The sequence below is a fragment of the Mus caroli genome, unplaced genomic scaffold (genome assembly GCF_978045245.1).
Source record: "Mus caroli unplaced genomic scaffold, Mus_caroli_1 scaffold_7, whole genome shotgun sequence".
In the NCBI taxonomy this organism is placed as follows: Eukaryota; Metazoa; Chordata; class Mammalia; order Rodentia; family Muridae; genus Mus; species Mus caroli.
In genome coordinates, this window is record NW_028227262.1 from 21086511 (window position 1) to 21100000 (window position 13490).

At 50.8% G+C, this 13490-nt stretch overlaps 1 protein-coding gene across 5 annotated transcripts in view; it reads left to right on the forward strand.

Moving 5' to 3' along the window:
* Tspan9 (tetraspanin 9) overlaps positions 1-13490 on the forward strand; it is a 182779-nt gene that overhangs the window by 88944 nt on the left and 80345 nt on the right. The gene's annotated exons all lie outside the window — the stretch shown is intronic.

A 13490-nucleotide genomic window follows, 5' to 3' on the forward strand; every position in this document is an offset into this window, starting at 1 on the left:
ACACGGCAGCAGATCTGATGGACAGTCGTGGAGAGGTTCCGTGGCTCCCACCTGCCTATTTCCATGTGCCCCATCACACAGAGATCTGGTTGCTCACCCTCTGATGTGGTTTCTCCCGGGAGGACTGAGGAATGAGAATTATTCTGTAGCTTTTTATGCAGAGGAATGTGTGATCTGAACAATGCTGAGCCTGGAATGCCCTGGATTCCTCCAATGACGCTGGCATTAGGCAGGACCCATCAGGATCTGGAAATAGGCTGTGAGTGCCTGGGGAGACCCAATTGTTTGTGGCAACCCCAAAGCCATTATCCTGCCTCATCCTGGAACCAGGGATGCCACAGACAGGAAGGCACCTCCCAAAGTCATCTAGGAAGGAAGGGACTTCGAACAGCCACGCAGGGTAAATTACACTCCCTGACACTTGCCCATGCGTACCCCAGGTGGGGCAGGCTCAGCTGGCCTAGGGTTGCAGCTAGCACCTGCTTGGGTCACCTGTTCCTGTCCTTAACAGTGCCCCTCTGCAGGCTTCCTGTTGCATTTGAAGCCTGTTCCTCTCTTCTGCCCTGAATAAAACAAGAGGTGAGACCATCGTCCTTCATTGTGGAGCCTTGGGACACAAGAGGGTATGATGTTTCCCTTCTGTTCTGAAGACCCAGTGGGAGGTTCCGTCTGCTACACACAGATGAGGCAGGCAGCTGAATGGAATTTGTAACGGATAAAATATTGGCTCAATTTGGAATTGGTTTTCTGTAATCTAATAGATCACAAAGGTGTAGTTCTGTGCCGAGCTCACGTCATAGGTTTTTAAAAGCCAGCTCTCTCTGATTTGTTTCAGCACTTGGGCGGTGAATCCATGAGCGAAGAGTCTGGGTTATATATCGTGCACTGGAGAGCTGGGGCCCTGCAGGAGAGCACCCAGAGTGCAGATTCTTAACCGGATCCTGCAGCTGCCATGGGGTCAGATGGCCTAGGAACACCTTTCCACAGCTACAATTCCTTTTCTTCTCATGGTGTGCCTAACTTCTTGGCATCCATTAAACTCATTTGCCATCTTTGAGAGTGAATCCCAAGGTATTTCCTGCAGCTGGGTCAGTCTTCCTGGCCAGGTGTGGCCCTGCAGGAGGCGACCAGCTCAGCTCAGAATTTAATGTCTGGAAAGTATACATTCCAGTGGGCTATCAACCCACATTCACTGAGACTCTTGTGGGTGATCCATGTCTCTACAGAGGTGCAGGGGCTACTTCCCAAATTCACTCTCTCTCTCTCTCTCTCTCTCTCTCTCTCTCTCTCTCTCTCACACACACACACACACACACACACACACACACACACACACACAGAGAACTATGATGGAAAAAAATCTCATGAAATGATTATTTAATTTTAAAAGAATATTATTAATAGTAGTGGTATTAATTATTTTGCATGTGCAAGTGTGCATGCACACACATGCCAGAGCAGGAGTGTGGAGGTCAGAGGGCAACTTTGTGGACACCTCATTATTTACCATAAATAGGTTCTGGGGATCAAATTCAGGCGACCAGGCTTGTATGGCAAGTGCCTTTACCCACTGAGCCATCTCCCTGGCCCCTCATGGGAAAGATTTTTTAAAATCCTAACTTTGTGACTGTGGTCTCTTTCCTCCTCCACCGCCCCCCACGTGCTTTATTGCCAGAAGTAAGGATCCAGTGGACACAGGCACCAGGATCCAGATCTGTGTATTTGTTCTGTTTTCTCTACTGACCCACTCAACTAATTTGGCAGCCCCTGAACGGGTCACAGCCTATGGTTTGCAAAGCCCTGATCTGGGGTTGCTAACAGGTTAGAGCAAGTGGAGGCATTGAATATGGGGATCCGTCCGGGTCACAGCGCAGGCCCGGTCACTGTACCTCAGGTTCTTTAATTCTTGAAATTGGGTTTCCCATCTTCACAGTCATCAGTGCTTTCAGAGCGAGCGCCTGTCAGCCCTGTGTCTTCCAGCGAGGTCCCTCTCATCAGTATCCTCACACCGTCTTTCTGAAGGAAACCGGGTCTCAAGTCAAACACGGCTCCTCTTTCCGTGTATTGATTGGGGGCTATCATTTATAAAATTACAATCGGAACCCTGATTTGTGATTTCGCAGGGTCAGCAACATTCACTAAGAGGTTTTAGGGTCTGGCACATCAGCACACTGAATAAATAAATCAGCAAGTTCAGGTTTGGGGATTCGAGGCTCGTAGAACCCACAGTGCCCTGCCCTCAAGGAGCTTTGTCTGGGAAGGGGGGCACGGGGCACACAGGCACTGCAGCATTAACAGAGCCATCACAGAGACACTGGCTAGCCCAACTAGAAGGAATTCAGAAGGGGAGGAACCAAGCAAAGAAGAGGTGAGGTTTGAGTTGGGTCTTGAAGCTCGCATAGGAGTTTGATTGGAAGAACCTGCCAGACTATGGGAACGCTACGCCAAGTCCCCCGAGTTTGGAATAAAACTTGATTTTGAAGTTGAAGCAGCTTATGGCCAGATTTATCTCAGAAAGACGGTTGCAAAGGCTTGTGTAGTAGAAGGCGATGAGTGAGTAGGGAGGGGCCTGGGGGAGAGCAAGCAGGGTATCTGATAATCTCCAGTTAGGTTATGGAGCATGGCCAGGGATCAGCAGTCGGGGAGAAGGTTGGCCAGGGATGGATGCTAGGCTCAGGTGTGCAAGCAGAGAGCCAAGGGAGAAGCGTCTGAGTTCTCTCTGGGCGTCCAGTTATTCTCCAGTTCCAGCGAGGGGAAGAGAGGTAAAGTCGGTGTTGACACTCATGTCTTCCAGTTAGAGCCTGGTACCTGGATGGGAATTGGGCTCTGGAAGGAACCTATTCCATGAGGCAGACCAGTGATGATTAGAATGTAAACAGTCACTCTGCACTATCTACTAACTGCCGTTTGTGCCATGGACTGACTCAGGTGCCATTGCCGATCACCAATACACACGGTGAGGAATTTACTCAGATAAGGGAATTCAGATAAGGGAACTGGAAGACTTTTTTAGAACAGAGCTGGGACTTGTCTGCTGATGCGACTGATGTGTGCATCACGCATCGACTTCCTAAAGAGGAGGCAGAGGCAGGCAGGTGGGGCTCAGTCAGAAGGCACAGTGATAGTGGGAACTGAGGCATGGCCTGGCTATTCCAGCGGAGCTTGAGCAGAGTGTAACTGCTGTCTCTGTGGATGTTCTCTGGGATTTCTGGAGAGGTAAGGAAGGGTGAGCCCATTGTATCCTGGGACAGCTCAGCGGGGAGGCTGACTTGATGCCTAACCTTGCCTTGCAGGAAAACTGAAGGCCACAGAAGTGAAGTGACTCGTTCACAGGTAGAACCTAGATTCAAATGTGAGTCTTCCAGCCCCACCTCCCATGGCCTTTCCTCTGGTCTCCACTGCCTCTCCAGAAGATCCATGCATTTTATGACCTGACTTACTTTCTCCCAACATTCTGTCCACCCAACCCCTTGGCTGAATCTGCCAGGTCCCTCCTGTTGTCTATCCATGACTGAGCTTAAAACAAGCCACAGCCAGAATGCAAGTTGGCTGAATAGTTCTTGTCAAGGCACAGATACCTAGGTGTGCATGCATGTATGTTTGTGTGTTGGAAACCTACACGTCTTAGAAGGCCACAGAGGGCTTTGAAGTCTCTGTTAGGAGGGACTGTGTGCGGTTAGGAGTGGACTGGGTTTTTGGCAACTTGGAACTGGTGGAGAAGCTGTGGGCTCTAGGGCCTTGGCCTCTGAACTGCCAGCCCCTCCTGCCCAAAGAAAGGGGTGCAGATGTGGGAAGTTAATTACTCAATTAATTCTAACAGCTCAGGCGGCTGCTGCTCAGGAGATGATCTGCTGATGGGATGCGGAAACTGCTCATTTGCTAATTCTAGTAACTGACAGAAGATGGAAACTTTGGGGGTTGGGAGGCAGGAATGCAGTTAGCATAACCCCGGGGTCCTTGGACCATGGCATGCTTGAGTGTCAACCTTGTTGGTCTTAAGTGAAGGAGGGGCTCACCCACTTCTGCCTTTCTTCCCAGGATCTCTTGCTCTCTAGCATTTGCTTTAGAACAGTTGGTTGGATTCCATCTGTCCATCCATCCATCCATCCATCCATCCATCCATCCATCCATCCATCCTACATGCTTGTGGACTAGAGGCACAAGATGAGGGTGTGTTAGATGCTAAAGGAGACTTGTAGTGACGTATTGCTTGCAGCTGACACTCACCTGCACTCATTGTGCCCTCCTGGGCTGTCTAGGCAATCAGTTACCTCCAGGTAGTGCAGGAGGAGCTGTGTGCTGTGGCCACAAGGAAGATCTTTAATTGGGTCATCAGCCTGAGGAGCCTCCATGCCAAGGGACAGTGGGCTGATTGAAGCTGAGAAGTGGGGCAGGTTGGTAGAGAACTTAGTGAAAGTATGCGATTACCTCTGAGGCCAGATTGTCCAGGATGGAGCTGAGTTAGAGGCAGAAGGAGGAGAATCGGCAGTGTAGGTGGTTATAGATAGATGATGTCTGAGATCAGGTTGAAAGCTGCCTGGGCTTATGCTGTGTACTGTGTTCATCTCCTTTGCTGACCTTTGCCAGGGGTTAGATAGAGTGCATGTGAAAGTGAGAGGAGAAGTCAGGGTCCTGAGATAGTCCTTTGTTAAGTTAGATGGGTCCAGGTTAGGGTGGGGCTTGGGGGGATGGCAAATTGCCCAGGAGGGTGGGGCTGAGCAATGTTACTTTGGCAGACATATCCCTTTTGAAGATGGGAGAGGTTATTATTAGTTTTTTAAATTTATTTTTTAATTATTTTTCTCATCATGGTGTACAGTACCTGAAAGAAACAACATAAGGACGTGTATTATGGCAGTGGAAATATGGTGGTGGGAGTGTTTAAGAGCAGCGCAGCTGGGGTGTAGAGTAGCTGGTTGCATAATATCCTAGTCAGGACTTAGAGAGTTGGGACTAAAGTCAGACACGGCCCCCATGTCTCCCAGCTAGGCTCCATGTCCCAAAGCTCCCTGGTCTCCTCAAACAGTGCTACCAGCTAAGGATCAATTGTTCAGGTCCCGGAGTCCTTGGGTGACTTTTCATCTCCAAGCATAAAGGGGTATAACTTTAGAGGGTGACAGAAATGTCTTGAGATTGCTTTGACCTGTCTGCGGGATGCAGGGTGACAGTAAGGAAATCCTGCCCATGCATCCACAGCTGGAGAAAGTTCTCTAGAGGTGGTGGAACCTCGCTCCTTCATGGGAGAGGAAGAGCCAGTTAGAGCAGGGTCCACAGCCTCCTAAACAGCAACCCTTAAATGGTTGCACATTATAGCTGGCAAGTTTATTAACAGAGCTGCTGTGTCAGGGTCCAGCCTCCAGATATTCCAGCTTTAGCCGGAGCAGTGTGGGCCAGGTCTTTGTCTACGACACTCAGGTTCTAAAAGCAGAGGCTTGGGAACCACACTTAAAGAGAAACTGCTTAGAGAAGCACTCTGTTGTGGAGAGTGTTGGACCAGGACTCCCAGGAGGTGGATCTGACTAGTAGGTGATGGGCCTTAGGTGCGGTCTTTTTGCCTGGGAGTGATGGTGTCTGCTGCAATTACTTCCTGATGCTCTGTGAGGGTTATGTCAGCAAGCTCCCTCCGACCAGCACACATCTTCCTATACTCAGAGCTGTTGTCATGGCTTGTAAAGTGTTAGTAGGTATGTTTAGGAAAGTCTGTCCAGATAGGTCAAAGCCACGGATGGGAAAGGAGAATGCAAGGACCCTTCCCTCAGTCCAGAAAGTGAGTCTGTCCCTTTAAGGTGTGGGTGGCTGTTTCTGGCTCGAGGTAGTCGGTGACAGGGAGCCAGGTCCCAGAGCTCCCTAATTACAGCACCTGCTGGCTATCTCTTCCCCTCTCGCTGGTGCTGATGCTGCTTAAACTGGGCAATTAGAGTTGTAAGATGCTGCTGGTGGCCCCAGGCCTGTGTGACCTGTCCTGCCTGGAGTGATTTTGCTGATGTCCTGGAGCATGAGGTTGGATCAGGATAGCGTGTGTCCAGGGTGCCTGCCTTCTCTGCCCCTCCTTAAGCCAGCTTCCAGTCTCTTGGATCTTTTGGTGGTGTACAAATTGGAATATGGCTGCCATGCACTACAGAAGGATGATGTCATTGTGTGTAGTTGCATGAATGGCAAGACTTTGTTGCTAAATTCCATTGGTTCGTTGGTTCTGTGGTCTTTATTCTTAGTTTCCGGTATCCAGTGAGGTCAGAGGACATCACTAAAAACCGATTAGGACAAAGCTCATCTCCAGGCTTCACCTTTGGCTTTAGGGTGTATTTAGATGCAATCAACACTTGTTTGCTGAGTGTGGCTGTGTACCTGTATGGTCCTGGGAGAGACTCCACGTTAGGGAGGGACAGGAGTCATTTCAGATGAATTCATCCCTTGGGGCTATGTTTTTATCTGACTCCTGTTGTCAGGACAAGAAAATGGGTGCTGTGCTAGCTTTCGCTTTCTTGGAACTTCTGAGGATTTGTAAGGCGGCTTTAGGGGATCTTTTGCTGTGGAGACAGGGGTCACATTCAGAAATGGAATCTGGGTGTGCCAAAGGCAGCCCCTGACTCATGATCTGTAGGTTGGAAGGTGTGGCCTTTGGAAGATGTGGCTTGGGGGTTTCTGGTCTCTGTACCAAGGGCTGGTGTCAGGGGATGACTAGTCCCTCTGTAACTCCCAGGTCAGCTCCCTCAGTGAGTCTAGCTTCTCTATCTCCTGTCCCCGCTGGCTGCCTGCTGTGGCTACGTGCTACAGCTGGGCCTGCAGAACTTAAAATAGCAGTATGAGCTGTCCGCCTTGCATGTGAGGAGCCTGCCTGAGGCATGATGGGGCAGCTGCTTGGCCCTAACCTAATGGGGTGGAGAGCATTTTGGGGGTTTCTTCTTGGTTCAGAGTAGGGTTTAGGGGATCAAAGTGGCTGGAGGCATGTAATTGGTGTCCAGGGGTTCAGAGGGCTTGTCTTCTCTGGACTGTTTGAGAAACACATCAATCCTGGGCTCAGATCTCCCATTGCAGCTCAAAGGAGGCCTTCCGGCTTGGCATCCTGGTCAGCCTCCCTGGAACTTTCTGTGGCTCAGAGTTAGCCATATAGGGCCCTATTACAGCCTAAAGGAAGAAAGCAAGTGAAATGAAGAGTTGGGACAGGGGGCACCTGTCCTACTTCCCAGTGCCAGGGCATCTGGGGTCTCTGCTGAGCAGGGAATAACCTGGCTTCCTTACCCTAGCTGCCCCCTCTAAGAAAATCAAGATGGTACCTAAGGGAAACCACCTCCAGGCTTGCCTGCCTTCATTCCCTCATGCAGAAAAATGTACAGAACACACACACACACACACACACACACACACACACACACACACATACACACACACACATCTGTCCTTGGCTATGGAAATGTGGCAGGGAACAGGACAGACACACATCTTTGCCCTTCTAAAGATGGTTTCTAGTAGGTTGACTTCATAAACGATTTCTGTAGTAAAAATATACGTTCCCTTGTGTTTGGGGAGTAAGTGGAATGGAGGAAGCAGAAGGTGGTAAGAGTGTGCTGGCAATGTCCTGGAGAAGGAGGCATCTGAATGAAGGTTAAGAGGCAGGTGAATTGGCAGTGTAGAGATCTGAGGAAAGGATACTCAGGTGGACTGAACACCTAGGCTCAATTCAGGCTCTGAAGTAAGAGAACAGAATGGGTGGTGTGGCCAGAGTGAGGGGGTAGGGCAGGGAGGTGGGTGGGAGGGAGGGAGTGATCGATTTTTCTAAGAACTTTTACTCTGGGGGTAGTGGGAAGCTGTAGGGTCTTGCACAGAGCCCTGACTTGGTCTGCCTCATGGGACAGGATTACTGGTTACTGCAGTTGTCTTTCTGGGGTTCATGGTCTCTGTGAGGAGGCCCCAGCGAACTGAGAAAGCTTCCAGCCCCGTTATCCCTGCACACCTGGTTCAGCCTCCGTCACTAAAGCCCCAAACTCCAACCCCTGAGACTTTCACTCCGGTGGGGTGTGGGGGTAGGGAGGGCTCTGGGTGGGGCTGGGTTTGTTACAGTGGTTTTCTGAAGTCTGCTTAGACGGCCAATTGAGAGCGTCAGAGTAAGTAATCAGGGAATTTGCCAGCTGGTGTTGTCAGGTTGTTTGCAATTGGCCATGGTGGCCGTTGGTAAGCGTTGTGGATCAGGACTTTCCCCACGGGCCGGTTGGTAAGCACGTAATCTATTCCAGCTTTACTATCTCTACTCTGCCGGACCATGGTTGTGGAGGACAGGGCTCGTCTTTGCCTTCATTTGGCAGTGTCTGTGTTCATGGTCTGGGAAGTATGAAAGGGAAAGGGAGCATTGGATGGAGGAGATGGAGGTGGTGGTCAGGGCAAGCAGCGGTTGTTATGCTTCCCAGGATAGACAGGCTGTGTGTGTCCCGTGAGGTTGCAGGGGATGTGGAAATTCCATGGTTGTCCTAGCTTGGTAATCCTAACGGAGGGTTTCTTCCTCTCGCCCCAGCTTCTTTCCTTTCCTTTGTTCCTCTCTTCGTGTGCAGGATGGGTGTGAAGTACGCCTCAGCCTTGTACACAAAAGCACAGCCTAACGCTGTTCTCAGATAAAGCTGCTAGATCTGTTTTAGAAGTCAGGAGACGTAGATTCTACCCAGCTCCACGAACTCATTTCTCATTTAGAACTCGGGATGCGTTCCCTGCTTATCTCGCAGGGGTCTGCTGTGAGGATCAGATACATTCAGAAGTATGAAAGTCTCTTTTAAAAAAAAAAACAAACGAATCTTAAGAAACGATGCTTTTTGCCTATGCCATCTCTGGGCTGGAACTCCCCCTCCCTCTGTGTTCCTCCCGATAGGATGTTGTGCAAGCCTCCCCCCACAAGTCACTTTTCTTGTAGCCTTCTTCCCCTCTGAGCAGGGCCTCTCAGCATTCAGTGGACATCCACTGTCCACTCTTTGCAGAGACAGACTGAGCAGGAGTGTTCCTTGATGACACGGGGGTGGCGAGCCCAGGATGGGCACTCTGTGGGTGCCGAGGAACTCTAGTGGCTAATTAACTTATGTGGGGTCTTTTTTGTTTCTGTCACACTCCTATGACGTGCTTGTTAGCTGAGGTGTGAGTGTGAATGGCGGTTATGAAGGGTAGTGCTTTCTAGTAGATAGGAAAATTCCCAGATCATCTGCCCTTCATGATCACACCCAGCTCCATTTCATGGATAAAAAATAGAAGTGTGCTCATTCATTCACTCATTCATTCATTCATTCATTCACCTCATGCCCTGTGCTCAGAGAACTGCAAGTCCCCTGCCTAGGTGGCCTGGACAGCAACTAGGGTCCTGATTCTTCCGTCTGGCCCTTAGTCTCCATGTTCTTGCTTCAAGCCCTTCTCTTCAGGAGGCAGGTGGGTGTAGGTGGGGTAGATCATGCCTTTGTTGACCGATGGATAGGTCAAGGCTTTGGTTCTATGCAGGCCTGAGAAGTAGGAGGAGGAAGGTGGCTGTTCAATGCCTGTCCCTGTTGGGTCCAACCAAACATAAGTGTGGCTGGCATTTCCTCTCACAACAGCATGGGAGGGGCAGAGTAGGTGTGCACTGGTGCCTGGTCTGGCTAGGGTATTAGAAGACCTCTTGGGGCTGGAGCTTGAGGGATGAGTGATGCACAGCCACCTGGATACACCAAGGCTCACAGAGTCCAGGATGGACATTTGAGCTCTTTTCTCATTTCTGGAGATGGCGGAATCTGGAGGGGGCTATAGAAACACGGCCTGCAGAAGGGAGGCCAGATGGTGGGGAAGGATCCATTGAGGTAAAGACACACCAGGAAGGCAGTGGTCAGTATTGTGGGTGTCACAGACATGTATGATAACTCTGCCCTGGGGCAATGATGCTCAGCTCCTGGCAGGGTGAGTAAGGAGGAGGGAGCCTGGCCGGCGGAGGCAATATCAGGGAAGGAGCCGATGGCAGGAAATGCATGTGTGCCTATGCCTTCTCGTGCGTGTGTGTGTGTGTGTGTGTATGTGTGTGTGTGTGTGTGTGTGTGCATGCGCGAGTAGAAATTGCATTCTGGGCGCATGTGAAGGAAGTGTAGCATAGTGGGTCACAGTTGGGTGTATATCCAGTTTGATTGGGTGACAACCGGGATGACTTTCTGTTGACTCAGTCTAAAACTTTGGAAAGACTTTCTATAATTGCTGGGGCTTTCATTGCCCAAATGGCTGAGGAAAGGGTGTGGCCTGTGAACATTTTCACCTCAAATATCTTGACATGAGGAAAGATGTTTGGACGTTTTGTGGGGACTAAGTGCTGAATTTCCATCTGAAGGTATCTTCAGTGACTTGAACCAGCCTGCAGAGGGAGGAGAGAAAGAACCAAATGACAGCTCCCGCTTATGCCCTTTTTCATAGAGTTACCCCAGAGGTTCTGAGACCCTCCGGTGACTTGCGCACTGTGAAGCGTGTGCATCCTCAGACATGCAACAGGGAGGACCACACTTACAGGCACCATGAGCCCTTCAGTGGAGATGAAGCACACATGGCTGCCTCTGATGGTTTCTGAGCAGGGCAGACATCTGGGTCCATTTCCATCTTCTAAGTTGTAGAGCATTGCTAAGTGCTTCTGTTCCGTCTCCCTCGGGCGGGCGACTCCAGCCCTATCCCTATAGCCTGCAGGCACAGTGGAGGGAAACAGGGATGAGGGACAGGAGACTGTAGCCCCTGAAGTCAGCAGAAGGTCTCAGCTGTGAGGCCAGCTTGCTGGCAGGCTGGATGCTGGGTCAGAGAGCGCTGTCCCAGCCGGCAAGTCTCTGTCCTCCATGGAGTGGTTTGGGAATATTAGATTTGCTGGGTCAGTAAATTTCCGCTAGTGCATGGCAATAAACCTCGGGCTTCATCACGCTTGCAAGTGTCGGGCCGTGTGCCTTATCTCATCCTTCTGAAGCCACCTGCCCTCCTCGATAAGTACGAATAACAAATGCTTGCTTTCTTTTTCCTCTGCTTCCTGGGACTGAATGGCCCAGCCCTGCCATGTGTGGAGCTGCAGGTCCGTCTGCCTGTCCACTACAATGCCTCTCTAGAGGGTCCAACGGGGAGGTGATTGATTGGTCTGAAGACGAAAGAAGGGCCTGCCCGGGGTCTCTCCCAGGAAAATGTCTTAAGGGGCTGAGTGCCTGTGGGGGCAGAGAGGATGCTTGCTCTCAGCAGGTCACAGTCTGAGAGGGAAAGGGAAAACCAGGAAACTGAGCTTTACCTCTGAAGTCTCTCTGGGGTCTCCAAGACACATGACCATGGCCCTACTGTTGCTCATTGGACTGTGGGCATGAGCAAGTCAGGGTGCCAAGGAAATGAGGTTACAGGTAAGGGAGCAGCCAGGAGGAGAGGAAGAGGGTGATGGGTTGGGACTGTAGTTCAGGAAACGTGTGGGTTAGAGATAGTGACAGGAGGAGAGGGGGTATGCAAGTTCTTGACGCCCTCCTGGCTTCCTGGGCTCCAATCTCGGGTCTATTCTTACTCATTTTAGTCTCACCTAGCCCGTGGCAGCCAGCATGTGGTGTGCACCCCACCTCTGTTCCACGGAAACTTGGTCCAGTGCTTTTCCTCCCAGGATGTCCTTCTGCCTGCCTATCCCCTACCTCCTTCCACATTGTAAGCTCCATTCAGAATCTGCCAGGCCAGCGTATGTGGTTTGTAGTTGAGGAACTGATGGCGGTGGATGCGTGTCCACCTTTGCACTTCAGTGCATTGGCTTCATCAGTTAATTCTAGGCTGGCCTGTGGGTCAGCCACAGTCCTGGGTGCTGGGCATGCATCAGTGAGAAAGATCAGACTGCTGCTCTGGATGTTACGGTGTAATGCGAGAGAACCAGCTGGAAATTGTCACTTGGAGAAGCACGTCCTTTCTCACTGTGATAAATACTATGGAGAAACAGGCAGATGTGCTCTGGGGACATAATGGTCAGGGGGAGCTCAGCAGCCACAGGTAGGCAACCCAGAAAGCCAGAGGCAAGACCTCTGAGAAGGGTCCAGGGCCTCACTGAGGAGATGAGTGGAGTCAGGCAGTGGATGGTGAAGGGGGGCCAAGAAGGAGGAACAGCAGGGGCAGAGGCTCAGAGAAGTGGACAGAGCTTGGAGTGTTTACTGGAGCCTGAGAACAGGAGAGGGTGGCTGGGAATGTGCTGGAGAGGCAGGCAGGGTGCATTGGGCTGGACCTTTAAGGCTTTTTACAAAGTTTGAGACAAGGTCTCATGCAGCCCAGACTGCCTCAAACTCCCTATGCAGCCAAGGCTGGCCTTGAACTCCTGATCCTTCTGTCTCCATCTCCCAAGTGCTGGGACTACAAGTGTGTATCGCCATGCCTGGCTCTTAAATGTTGTTTTAAGACTGGATTATCCTAGAATAGCAAACATGTTCACATGTGCGTCATCCGCACAGATGAGCACACGATTAGAATGAGACATCACTGCAGGGGTTAAAGCAGAGAGGCTTTGGTGGATGATGTGCCTGGAGGTAGGCCATGGAGGGCTCTGCGCTGGGGGCTGTGCAGGTCCCTGGTGAACAATGAAGTTGCATGGACTAGGCAGTGTCTGTAACATTATAGGATGTGGAAAGAGACACCAAAATAGGATTGGTAGGGAACAGGGTGGAGTCTGGGATGAGGGTGGGGGCTCTGGATTAGACAATGTGCTAAACATCCAGGCCATTCATCAAGAAGGGAAGAGTTGGGTGGGTCTCTGTGGGGATGTGAACTCTAAGATGCCCATGTCAGCCATGGAGAGGATGGGCAGGAGGGTGAACTCTAAGATGCCCATGTCAGCCATGGAGAGGATGGGCAGGAGGGTGAACTCTAAGATGCCCATGACAGCCATGGAGAGGATGGGCAGGAGGGTGAACTCTAAGATGCCCATGTCAGCCACATGGAAAGGATGGGCAGGAGTGTGAACTCTAAGATGCCCATGACAGCCATGGAGAGGGTGGGCAGGAGGGGTCTTATATGTATGTTTGAGACTCTGAACACAGGCAAGGGCCAAGTGAGCATCCAGGTGCCCTCAGCTGTCAGGGGAGAAACTCATGTTCTCGGTCTTAAACACAAGGTCACAGGACATTGCATGCTGGTGGTGGGGTGTCTGGTTTTTCTCTGTTCAACCCCAGCCTAATCAGACAGGGATGGAGACTCTGGTTACTATAATAATTACTGTTAATCACCATCATGGTGCCCCAGTGCGCTGGGCATTTTTCTGTAGCTTTGACTCTGTGCTGTATGGATTACAATTATGTTCATTATCTTGGATCTTTGATTTTACCTGCATCTTGGAAAGCATGCATTGCCATCCCATTTCCCAGCTGGAGACGTTGATACACAGGGCAGCTGAGTGCCCGTCCCAGCTTAAGGGCCAAAGCCCAGGTGGTTGCACGTGGCTCGCAGTCTAGTGACTGTTCCCTGTATTTGGGATGGACGAGGTAGATGGAAAGAGCTATGCCTTCTCCCTTCTTATTCACAGA